Source organism: Rutilus rutilus (genome assembly GCF_951802725.1).
Source record: "Rutilus rutilus genome assembly, chromosome: 21".
NCBI lineage: Eukaryota > Metazoa > Chordata > Actinopteri > Cypriniformes > Leuciscidae > Rutilus > Rutilus rutilus.
Genome location: NC_140226.1, coordinates 9,037,915 through 9,050,307, shown reverse-complemented (window position 1 = coordinate 9,050,307; position 12,393 = coordinate 9,037,915). Strand labels below are relative to the sequence as shown.

At 36.7% G+C, this 12,393-nt stretch overlaps 2 protein-coding genes across 3 annotated transcripts in view; one reads left to right on the top strand and one right to left on the bottom strand.

Moving 5' to 3' along the window:
- Positions 1-12,393, top strand: part of supt3h (SPT3 homolog, SAGA and STAGA complex component) — a 131,622-nt gene that overhangs the window by 10,559 nt on the left and 108,670 nt on the right. The window lies entirely within an intron of this gene.
- Positions 1-12,393, bottom strand: part of runx2a (RUNX family transcription factor 2a) — a gene marked incomplete at its 5' end in the record, with an annotated part of 67,298 nt that overhangs the window by 53,867 nt on the left and 1,038 nt on the right. The gene's annotated exons all lie outside the window — the stretch shown is intronic.

Here is a 12,393-nt window from a genome sequence, read left to right as displayed (position 1 = left end):
TAGTGGCAGACCAATATGGGTTTTTTAGTGGCAGATACTGATATCTAAAGGGATATCAGACATATAAAAACAGGAAAAAAGTGCATTATCAGTTGTTAAATCGAAATCGGATCAAGAGCTTTTGGAAGTGTTAACAAAGGCAAAATATACCTTCATCATAATTATTGGCTGATAAAATAATATTGTAGGTTAATAGCCTTGCCGATACATCCCTCGACAGTCTAACACTGTTTTTGTCATGTTTATGAGCAGATCTTTGTGAAATGACAACATGACCATGATTATAGTGTGGTCAGGTAAAGGTGATGTCTACAATACTAAATTACATCTTTGCTCGGATTGTTTTTGTGAAACCATCTCATTACAAAAACAGTAGTGACTGCACAGGTTTTTAGTGCACTAACATGTTGCTAATTTGCTATTTGACAGCAAAAGATATCTCTGACAACTGCCTGCATTTGACTTCTGTCTGAAGCATTGTATGGTGAAATTCAGTCGTGTTATAATCCGGTGCGCTCTAAAGAGTGCTTACTTTGGCCAGGAAGCTCAATGATACATGCATAAGGTGCTAAAGATAACACAGACGGTTTAATATGGCCAACGTCCTGCTATTCTGTTCTCTGTGGATTTCGACCAGCCTTCATCCTTCTCTCTGAAAGCCCTGTCCAATTAAAACACATTTATTGTACTTCAGTAAGGTAAGCAGTGTCTGTAATGATGGATGATTTTATAGCGAGACGACGAGAAAATATCGGACACTGAACACCACAGCTGAGCTTCGCACGTCTAGAATCTCAAAACTAGCCTGAAACTTCATTTTTACGTTGTTGAAACGTAATTTTAAACTACCAAATTCCAGTGGATAGTCATTATTTCCCACTGATTATTCAGATTTGATTAGAATGACATTGTGAAAGCTGTTTAAACATGTATTTATAGCGTGTTTACTTGATCCATTGCCATCAAATGCTAATTTGCTGTCAACTTCAATCAAATGAAAGAACAGAAACAGCAAATTAAAACTTCTGACTTCATTCAGGACAGATTTGTCTATCTCTCCACTGCGATGCTTCAGTCGACAGATGAGCGTCTTGTGTTTTATCACGACAGAAGTCGCTCCCGAGGCGATGCACTTCGACTGCTTCTCTTTAACTGTCGACTTCAAGTGTATCATGGCCTGTGGTTGTAACCTGATCAAAGTGGGTTTTTAAGCGAGTCCTCTGTGAACTCCAGGGTTCATCACTGCCGCTGTGCCAGTTGCATGAAATTCTTCTGTTTAAGTGATTTGAAATAGCATTTTTGTGGCATCAGAAGTTTCAGACCTACCCAGTACGTATTATCATGTTGGCAAACGGTGTTTAAAAATACCTGAAGTCATTATTTAGTTCCAGTCCATTTTTGATGATAAATTTTAGCACCTATTTTATATCGCCACAATTATTTGTGGCACGGTGTTAGTACTACTGTCCTCAGACGAAACCCACACCAGCATTTTTGTGGGTTGCAAGTCCTGCATGTTTTTTCTTTTATACTGCAAGAACGATACAGCATGAGCACGAAAAAGCTACTAGATCTGAAATGCATTGTTGAAATATGGAAATATTAGAGCAAACTGTGGCTTTTATATAGCTTTTTTTTGGGTTGCCTTGAGGGAAATTTCCTGACTATACAACCATTAACATCGATTTTTTTTACATTGCAGAACACTAATGACGCAAACGCATAAGTGAGACTTGAGAGCTTTTAATGCTTCTAAAACCCGTTGCATGTCAATATACTGTGTTTGAGAGACGTATTGTTATTCAATTAAATGTGACGTATTTTGTGTTTTTGCCTCACTATCAGTAATTAGTGGCTATGAGCAAAGAACCGTACGGCCCCTGTGCCTTGAGCTGTTTGTAATGTCAGTCCCTTTATTATCATACACTATGTAATTGCTTCTTTTTTTTTTTGCCATTTGCCATCTTCCAGTGTGTGCAGTACAGTTGTTATTTCTGAAATGTTTTGCTTGTTTACTTAATGGTTAGCAAGTTAATATTGTGTTTCAGAACTCAATACCGTTGAGCTGTTGAACAGCAAGAAGTTTGGGTCAGTAAGATATATATATATATATATTTTAAGAAATTAATGATTTTATTCAGCAAAGATGCATTAAATTGATCAAAAGTGATAGTACATACATTTATAATGTTACAAAAGTTTTCTATTTCAAATAAATGCTATTCTTTTCATCAAAGAATCTTGAAAACAACAAAAATATGAAGCAGCAGAACAGTTTTCAACATCATGTGACTGAAAACTGGAGAAATGATGCTGAAAATTCAGCTTTGCATCACAGGAATAAATTAATTAAAAAATATATCCAATAAATAGATTCACAATAGTATTGTTTTTACTGTATTTGTAATCAAATAAATGAAGCCTTAATTGGTGAGCATAAGGCACTTCTTCCAAAAACGTCTTACCGTCCATCTTTTGAATTGTAGTGTAGATATAACATAGACTGTTTTTCTAAAGTTGGGTAATGTTTCCAACAGCTTTTTTGGACATGGACCATGCTAGTACTATAACATTCTTTGAAGTTATCTTGAGTACATTGCATGTACACTCTGAAATACTTTACCATTTGTACCATGGGCTGATTTTCCTTTTTTTTTTTTTTTTGCAGTAGGATTTCATTTTCCCACAATGTTCTTTCGTTTGTGTAATCGGTATTGTGAAATAAATCTTCATTGAAAGGGTCATATAATATCTGGGAGAAAAACACAATCATATTTTATATTCAGGAAAAAGTTGCTGATGGAAAAGCCATTTATGTGTCTTTGTGGGAACGTAATGAGACTGAGTGAATGTAGCACTTTAATTTACTCCCAACAATTAGGTGAACGTCAGCCACTTACTGTAATTAAATAAGGCATTAAGATTCAGAGTTGTCGGGAAGCATCGAGTGGCATTCCCAGGCAGGACGGCCCACTGTCCTCTCGTGGCATTGCTTTCAGCCGCCTAACCGCATTTACAGCGATCTGCTACAGGACCTGGGTGAAACCATGGCCCGTTGACTAGCAACGTGTAGGCATTTGTCTAATTCGGGCTTCTGTCTCCTGGGCTACAGCCTGTATAAAACCCTCTGTGCTTTCAAGGCCCCTCGAATGTTTTCGTAAACTTGGATGGAGACGAGTCGCATTGGAAGCAAACATCAGTAATGAGCTGGCACACAGACTCTCTGGTTAACCAGACTGTAATTTGGGGACTGAAAAGAACCTCTCATCACTATTGAGTATTTGTTTACCACAGTTTAACTCTAGTGTTTCTGCACAGAGACTCTCTCTGAAAGACGCTTTAACTGTTGCTGTTCTGATCTTTGTCACATTGGACGTGTTTTCTGTCATCGATTCTTTAAATTGAACGCACGTATTGTTACTTATGTTATCGTATAGGCTCCGTTGTAAAACCTAGTGAGCGGTCTTGCCTACACAGCCAAAGTCAGCATTCTTTCTGAAATGGAATATTTTTAGTGATTGATTTAGAACATTATACATAGTATGTTTGTGCAAAGCATACTGGAGAATCAAGTTATGTTGCTAAACTATTGACATGATACTGCAATAAGAGTAAAAAACTAATATTGGGTAAAGTCGATCAATTCGTCAACTCTTGTTTTTGGAATTTAATGGACTCTACTACTCTCTAAATATACACTACATTTCAAAATTCTTTCAATTTTTTATTATTTTTTATTATTATTCAGCAAAGGATGAATTAAAGTTGACAATTAAGACATTTATAATGTTACAAAAGATTATTATAATTTTTTTCAAGTAACAATTCTGACCCAAAACTTATCAACGTAACAACGGATGAACTGTTTTCAACATTGATAATAATAAGAAATGTTTCTTGAGCAGAAAATCATCATATTAGAATGATTTGTGAAGGATCATGTGACACTGAAGACTGGAGTAATGATGCTGGAAATTCAGCTTTGATCACAGGAATAAATTAAAATATATTAAAATAGAAAGCAGGTATTTTAAATTGTAGTAATACTGCAAAATATTACTGTTATTACTGTATTTTTGATCAAGTAAGTGCATTCTTGGTGAGCATAAGAGACTTCTTTCAAAAACAATAAAATCTTACCAACCCCGAAAAATGTTGAATCAACTTTTTTTTTCCTCTGCTTTGTCCGGATTTTTTCCTTTGCTTAATTAACGTTATTAATAAGATACTTTTTTTTGGCCAAATATAAAGGCAACATTACATTTATCCTTCATAGTTTTTGCTTGTCACAATACATGTGCTCTAATGCATGATGAATACATTTGTACCCTAAAATTTGTTCACCAGGGTATCTTAATAATAATGCTGCCTATACCTGGGATCCCTTAAAGCGCTGCCTGTGTAGATTTTGGAACAGAGCCATAGCATTTGTTCTGACTGAATTTGTAACATGATGGTAATATCAACAAATAAGACTTCTAGGTCTTATGGTGCATGTTTTCAACATTCGTTTTGTCTTTCGAAGCAGCTGTCAGCAGTAAAATTAAAGAACAATATGCTCTGGAAGCCTTTATTTACTTCATAATGAACTCCCTACATCACAATGCCAGTAAAGCCGACTGCAGTCTCGCCCATCACATCTCGCAATACTTCTGGGAAAAGGCTCGGGAACAATGGAGAGATTCCTGTGCATATGAATCTCGTGTTTTGAAGTCGAAACAGAATAAGTAGGTGTTATAGATTCTTTATGTTCTTCTTGGTTGAGGTTTTTCTGAATGCTGGGCTGCTAGAGCGATAATGATCGATGGCTTGAAGTGCGCAAAACAAAAATCAGAGAAGAATGTTTTGCAACCTTCTTATTAAAAGCATACATTGAGGATCTGCTTATTTAAAGCATGCTTTCTATAGAAAGAAGTTTTGAATTGATTTACGATGCATTCAAATCTCTTCAAACTAGGACGGGACTCCAACCTTGTTTTGATATAAACGTAGAAACTCTTCACTCGAAATCCCAGTCGTAGCATCAATATTTAAGCGTCTTCAAATTACCTTAGCCGAGTATTGTTTGTGCATTTACATGTCTTTTTCAGTTTCCTCTCACATTAATTGTAGCGCCATTTACCCCCGATCCAGACGAATCATGTTTATTAATAAGATGCCTTGTTAATATTTAGACGTCTTGAGAATGTCGAGAGAGATCTCTTGTTGTCTTTGTCAGCAAAATGACAGTCCATGGAAAGCTCCGGGTTTTTCACGTTGCTTTCAAACCTCTCCAAGTGTATCAAACTCCAGCGTTACTCTTCTTTTTTTTTTCAGTGGAAAACAACTTCTTTGGAGATTCTTCTTTGGACGTCTAATGCATATTTAACAGCAAGGAGGAACGTTTTAATAGACAGTGTCAACCTCGGTGAGGGAGTCTTTCTGATTAATTTTACATAAGGCCTGGCCTTTATACTCCACTGAGTGGCTGTTATTTCCCCAAAGGATTCAGTGATATACCGAAACACCTTTACAAGTAGTTTTGTGCTCGCAGTGAACACACGAGACAATGAAACAGGAGCCATGATGTCTAGTTCAGTAACTATAGCAGCCAGCCGAATGCCGTCAGAGGATGAGTCAACAGCCGTTCCAATCAGAAAAACAGTGTTGTTGACAACGTGCTCTGTGGGGTTAATTCTTAATGACTGTTTTTCTCATCTGAGCTTTAACATGCCTCGTGTTTGGAGTCTCAACTTCTCCAAAAGTCGTTCTCGGCCCATTTGCGACACGCTGATAATCGCTAATTGATTTCATTTAGACCGCGTCCCGTTGTCGGGGAGGTTGAAGGCATCCGTTAACTGTCGGGTCTCAGGGAAAACCTGTGCTGAACGCAAACAATCAAACGCAACTAACCATGTAATAGTGCTTAATTAGGATAGAAAAATTGATTATTTTGATATTGCTCTAATTTGAATTTATCATTGCTTAACTAATACTACATTATCCCAGTGTTTGTTTTACATTTCCAGATGGATAATCATTTCTGTGGTTGTTTTGCGTTTACAAAAAAGTCAGTTTCCGTAATTCAGTCATGTTAATGCTTTTGGATATTATTAGGTACATGAACGTTTGACGTTTTTGTTACTTTTGTACAATATACAATTGTGGTCACTGTTTGATGTTCAATGTAAAATCTGTGACCTGAAGCAAAACCAGTTGAGAAGCACTTGATTAACCCACATGAATTATTCAGTCCTAATGGCACATGGTGATTATGTTCTGGTTAGTGTGTTCTTGTATTCTGCTAATTATAAGTAATGCAATTAAAGGGATAGTTCACCCAAAAATGAAAATGTTATCATCACTTACTTACCCTCATGTTGTCCCAAACCTGTAGGAGTTTCTTTCTTCTGTTGAACACAAAAGAAGATATTTTGAAGAATGTTGGTGACCAGACAGTTGAAGGTAGCCATTGACTTCCATAGTATTTTTTTCCTACTGTGTAAGTCAATGGCTGCCGTCAACTGTTTGATCATCAACATTCTTCAAAATATTGTATTTTGTGCTCAACAGAAGAAACTCATACAGGTTTGGAACAACTTGAGTGAGCAAGTGATTTTTGGTTGAACTATCCATTTACATGAGAAAATAAACATACATTCTTTATAGTGCAAAGGTCCAGGTTCCTTGTTTTAAAAGCGAGATTCATTTGGGTTCACAAGAATCTCCTAAAAGTACTGCAAGATTTTATTGCTGAATTCCAAATTCTTGAGATGTTCGACACAGTGCTATAGCATTATCCGTAAGTGCAGTGGACATGGCCTAAAGACCTTTAAAATCTGTGAGATGACAAAGTGTTTCTTTTGTGGTTTCAAAACACTTGTAACAGAAGACGAGAACTGGATACTATAGAATCAAACCCGGCATGTAAAGAGCCGCTGGATATCCGATACGTGCAGGTGTGCGCGATGGCTTCTGTAGCGAGTGATTGCTGTGGTCAGATTACCATGCCAGTTAGAGAGGGGTATTTTGTCCTTTAAAGCTAATGTTTGGATTTCCACGTGTTCTGCGCGCTGCTCACACTCACGCGACGGCTCCCGTAACCAGCCCCGACGTGTTTGCTGGTACGAAAGCACGATTGGCAGGCGCATGATGTCATTTCATCCCTGTTTTTTTTTTTTTTGCATGTTTGAGCATTTCTCTGCATTTTCATGGACTTGTTTACATCAGCTAACTCAAATTTGAATGTTTAAAACCGTAATCACAAAATGCATACGTGTTTTTTCCAGTTAGCTGTTGGGATGGTGCTTTCGGAGCCAGGTCGGAGACAGACAGTTTGACTCCCAGCTTCTTCGCTTATTGTTTACATATCAGAAATGTACATTTTTAAGGGGAAATAAAGCATTACAAGGGCTTATTGGAAAACACTCCATTTCTCCTGCGGTGAGCTGCGGAGCCACAGTTGGAAAAGGAAGCCAAGGTTGAGGAAGAACGCCAATGCAGCGCGTCCAGTTTTCCTGCTCTCATTCCGGGCATTTTTACGTTCTGTTTTCCCTTATAGCCCTTGTGCGTATCATGTTATAAATATTTTAAAGTAATGTTCTGGCTTATGGAAATGTTGCATTCCTGTCGAGGTTAAATCAATACGCCGGGCCGGTTTTGGCCGTGGCGAACAGGTAAAGCCTTGTTAAATGCAGTTGCTGGAATCACTTCATTACGGCACAATCAAAACAGCAAAGTAGTCGACGTCCACTTATCTGAACATGTCATATTTTTTACCCTTGAGTCCGCCTGAGGCTGCAGACTACAGAAAGCGGGTCACGTGAATCGCCTGATAAATGTAGCAATATTAGAGCATGAAGAAGGAATTGTTTTTTTTTTGTTTTGTTTTTTGAAAGAAATAGCTGCTTTGGATTGTTAGTCTGTTTATACAGTATATATATTTTTTTCTGCAATATTCTTCCTATGCTTTGCCAATTGCTCTAAAAAAGCAAATACGCAATGTAGGAGGCATTTTAACATACTTCTACATCAAAATGTGCCAGTGTCTGCAGGAGAACGAGTGTTTCTGATGTAAAGGTTGGAGTTGAATGCAATTTTGGTGTTATTGATTGATATTTTTTGATGCATCAGAATTAACATTGTGTTTAGTCCTCCAAAACTTAAACTTCGTATAACCACAATGCCAAATTTGTGCCAATGGAGCCTAAATATATAGCCTAAATTTACGCAAACACAGTGGAATATTGAATATATACAGTGATTTAAAAAATATATATATAACAAATAACAAAGTTGAGGCATGTTAAATCAGATTCAACACCATTTATAATGTAATTAAATTAGTGGCATTTATCATGTGACTTTTTTTATGTGCAGAATGTCTCAAATCAAGCTGTACGCCATGGATCATTAGGTTTTGTCCATGCCAGCTCATCTTTTCATGTAAATTGCCATGCAAAAATGTTAATTTGTTTAGAAAATGTTGTAAAAATAACAGCATTCTCACTATTGCTCTCAGAATTTTTCTTTTTATTATTACTATTTGAAAAATGTATTTGTAGAGCACTGTTCTCTGAATCTGAAATGTCTTTATTATGATTTCTTTTCATTGCTGAGGTGGTCTGAAAGGCGTCTCGAGCTCATGGTATGAGGGGGCCATTCATTATCGGAGCTGTTTGTCTGGATTCCAGCTCCATAATCCTCCTCTTTAAATACACTTACATCAACCATTGGCTCCGTCCCTCGTACACAATCCGCTGCCTATGAATTCTGTATTTTCATGTATATTTCCATCAGCGACGGCTTCAAACGGTGATATATCAGAGGCGCTGGGTTGGCTGGCTATGATTTAAAGATGGTTTGTGGCGACTCTGATGGTTTGTTGACTGGGTTTCCACGTTACAGAAGTCGGGTCTCTTCGTGTTATGGGACTATTTATTGTTTCCCACTTTTAATGTTATGTTTGGCTGACTGAGACTCCATGGTTAAGTGTTTGATTATTTTCTAAGAAGCTCCCTCCAAGTTTGTATGAGACATCAATGCCCCTCTTTGTCATGTAGAGAAGCATATTGGATACGGTGTGTGGCACAGGAGCTCCATGGGAGAAGTGGCACTTTTTTTTTTCTTTTTTTTTTTACTATGGAACATCAACAAATGTCAGCCGTGGCGTTTTGTCTAGCAGATCCTGAGATTTTGAGCCAATTAAATTGAAAAGAAATTTGTTCATTTCAAATTAAATGCATTTTCTGAATTACTTTTAAAAAGTACAAAAGGGATTCCAGCAACACTTGTGGTAAGGGGAATTTTATTAGTTTCTAATTAGTCAAATGTTTCACTTTTTATATCGTCTGCTTCCATGCACCTGGTAAAGTCATGCCAGATCGAACCTCACTATGAATTTTTTTTTTAAAGAAGTAAATGCTTCGACAATGCTTTTAAATGGTCAAAGTATTTTTCAGGTTGCATAGAAATGAATGCAGTCGAAATTCAGCTTCGAGACTATACAATTCATCCTGTGTGATCTAACAAATAAGTAGTATTTAGTTTGAGATCACTATAAAACAGTTCTTTCATTGCAAAGTTTTTTTCAGGGCAAATTATTATGAACATAATTTATTTTATTTTTTTTGCATTGAAAAATGCACACGATTTTGAAGTTTAATAACATCAGCACTAAACAAAACCTGATGATCATGATTTAAGATGTTCCAAAGAGTGGATCAATGTCACTCAATTACTCCAGTAAAATTTGTTACCTAGGAATAGGGTGCGATTTAAAATATCTTTTTTCTTTTTTCTTTTTTTTACACCGTAACATTTCTTTGTTTGTAAAGTCAAGATTTGGTCTCAGACTTTGAGGAAAGTGTAACAAAAAAGCAGCATGATTATAATTTGTTCTCGTTTCTCTGTTTGCTTTGAGCAGCTCCAGCAGAACTGAACTTCTGCATCACTTCGTCTCATATCACATTACAGCCTCGTCCTCTGAGGAATCAAGGCTCATTTTTCTTCACCATTCAGTCTGTAATATGTCTAATTATGTTTCCTTGACTTGTTCATGTCTTTTTTTTTTTTGATTTTGGTCTCTTGAAGCTGACCGGTCTTGAACGGGGTAATTATAGTTTTTAAGACAGATTATCGCACGCGTCACGTTTGTGACAAACTCACGTTAAGGAAATGCACATGTTCTGAGAGATGCGGTGATTTGGTCCTAACGTGTCACACATGGCGTAAATTATTTCAAGCCTTCTGCTGCCAATACGCCCGTATAAAAACGCGTCCGGCTGATAGATGTCCTTGATGTTGAAGCCAAGATAATGCTAACTCCCCACCCCCTCCCCTCACAAATTAAGTTTTGATGATATAAAACAATGCAGATATGAAAGCAAAAAGCATAAACCACTCACCAAAGAGATCATTTCATTTGTCAGTCAGTGCATGTTACTTCAGACTGTTAGATGCCTTTTCATTTGAGAATTTTCTTGACTTGAAAATGGGTGATTTTAATTTCTCAATAATAAAAAAAAAGCCCTCAGCCTGGCTGTAGATATTGCATTTCATTAACGTTTAGCTTTCTTTTGAATAAGCTGGACGTCTCTGACTGCTCACTCTCTGAGGTTTGGTTACCCGGGTCGCGTTTCGTCCATTAATGTTGTTTTTCTAGCGTAAACGAGAGATGTGATTATCAATTAGCTGAATGAAGCCGCTCAATCCAGGCCAGGATATCAGCGCTGGCTGTAAATGAGAAGCACATGTCACCTCTGAGCCGAACAACACGCTGCTAATTGATTAGCGACGCTCTACGATATTTGCCAAGAGCTTGTTTAACATCTGTACGTGTTGCATGTGACGGCCGTTTGTCACCTGAAGGAGTTTGAGCGTTTCTACTCGTAAAATGATGTTTGTGTTTGTGTAAACGTGGAAATGTGACAGGATGTTTGTGCTGCTGCAGTGCTCTCTGGTTTTTCAGGGTCATGCTGGGTGCTACATTGAATTGTGACTGTTAATGTGATTTTAATAACCATTGTAGGAGGTTTTTCAGCTTCCTATTATCTAGACCACCACTGCGCAAAGGCAATTAATCGCTATTAATGCATCCTACTTTAAGTTAAAGGGTTAATTCCAATGCTGAATCCTGTTAACCATGTTTAACTATTTACCCTATCCTTAACCAAATATAATATGCCATTATGAATGTACAATTTTATTAATAGTCAATCGTTAATCAGAACTTTTCTGGCTATCCGTCCCCATTCAGTGTCTTTGTAAATGACAGTCCTGTCTTTATTAAGATGCTTCCTACTTTGAGATATTTATTTGCTTATAGGGAATCAAGATTTTTTTTTTTGCTAGAGCTACAAACTTTTATAGACCCCTTCTGCAGTGTATTTTGTCAAAAAGCTCCATTGAATTGGCATTTTATTTTATTTTGCATGTTTGAAAAAGCCTAAACTAAGCTGAACACAAATAAAGAGAACAATTGGTAACACTTTACAATAAGGTTCATTGGTTAACATTAATGTATTAACTAACATAAACTTAACAATGAGCAATACATTTGTTACTGTGTTAGTTAATCTTTGTTAATGCTAGTAAAAATAAATGTCATTGTTTGTTCATGTTAGTTGACAGTGCATTAACCAATGTTAACAACTTTTGATTTTAATAATGTATTAGTACATGTTGAAATTAACATTTAACTAAGATTAATAAATACTGTAGAAGTGCAGTTCATTCTTAGTTCATGTTAACTAAGGTAGTTAACTAATGAACCTTATTGTAAAGTGTTACTGAAAAATTAAAGCATTTGCATGTTTAAGTGCTTTTTAGCTTATGTCAAGATATTATTTTTTTCATTTTGATGCTGGAACAACAGCTACTGTATGCAGTGGCAGTTTGTGCTTTAAATCAATGCAAGACACTTGAAATGTAGATGTTTCCAGATTATGAAAGGTTTTTAAAGTTTCTAGAAGGTATTTGCATGTACTGCAAGCTGAAAGTGTGAATAATTTTTCTTTTATTATTATTGTTAGCACGCTATAATATAAAGCCGTATATTCTGATGTGCTTTCGGGGCGTTCAAGGTATAACACTCCTCTGCGGCCTCGTGTTTTGGGAGACGCCACCTTGAACGCCTTTATGTGTGCCGACAGTGATGACAAAACCATGTAGCTCACGCTGTCTGGCTCCAACTCAATATCATGCCTCCATATGTTTGTCTAGAAGGGCCTCCGATTACGTCGACATGAGACACTTGGTGAGGAAAATACTGTAAGTACATTCTGTGATTGCTTTGTCAACAGTGTTTTGTATTTTTATTTCCATACGTACTGTGTGATAAGATCAGGATTTGTTTGGATTTTACATGTTAGTATATTTTGAATAGCTGAGGTATTCAAATAGGTTTTGCATAGA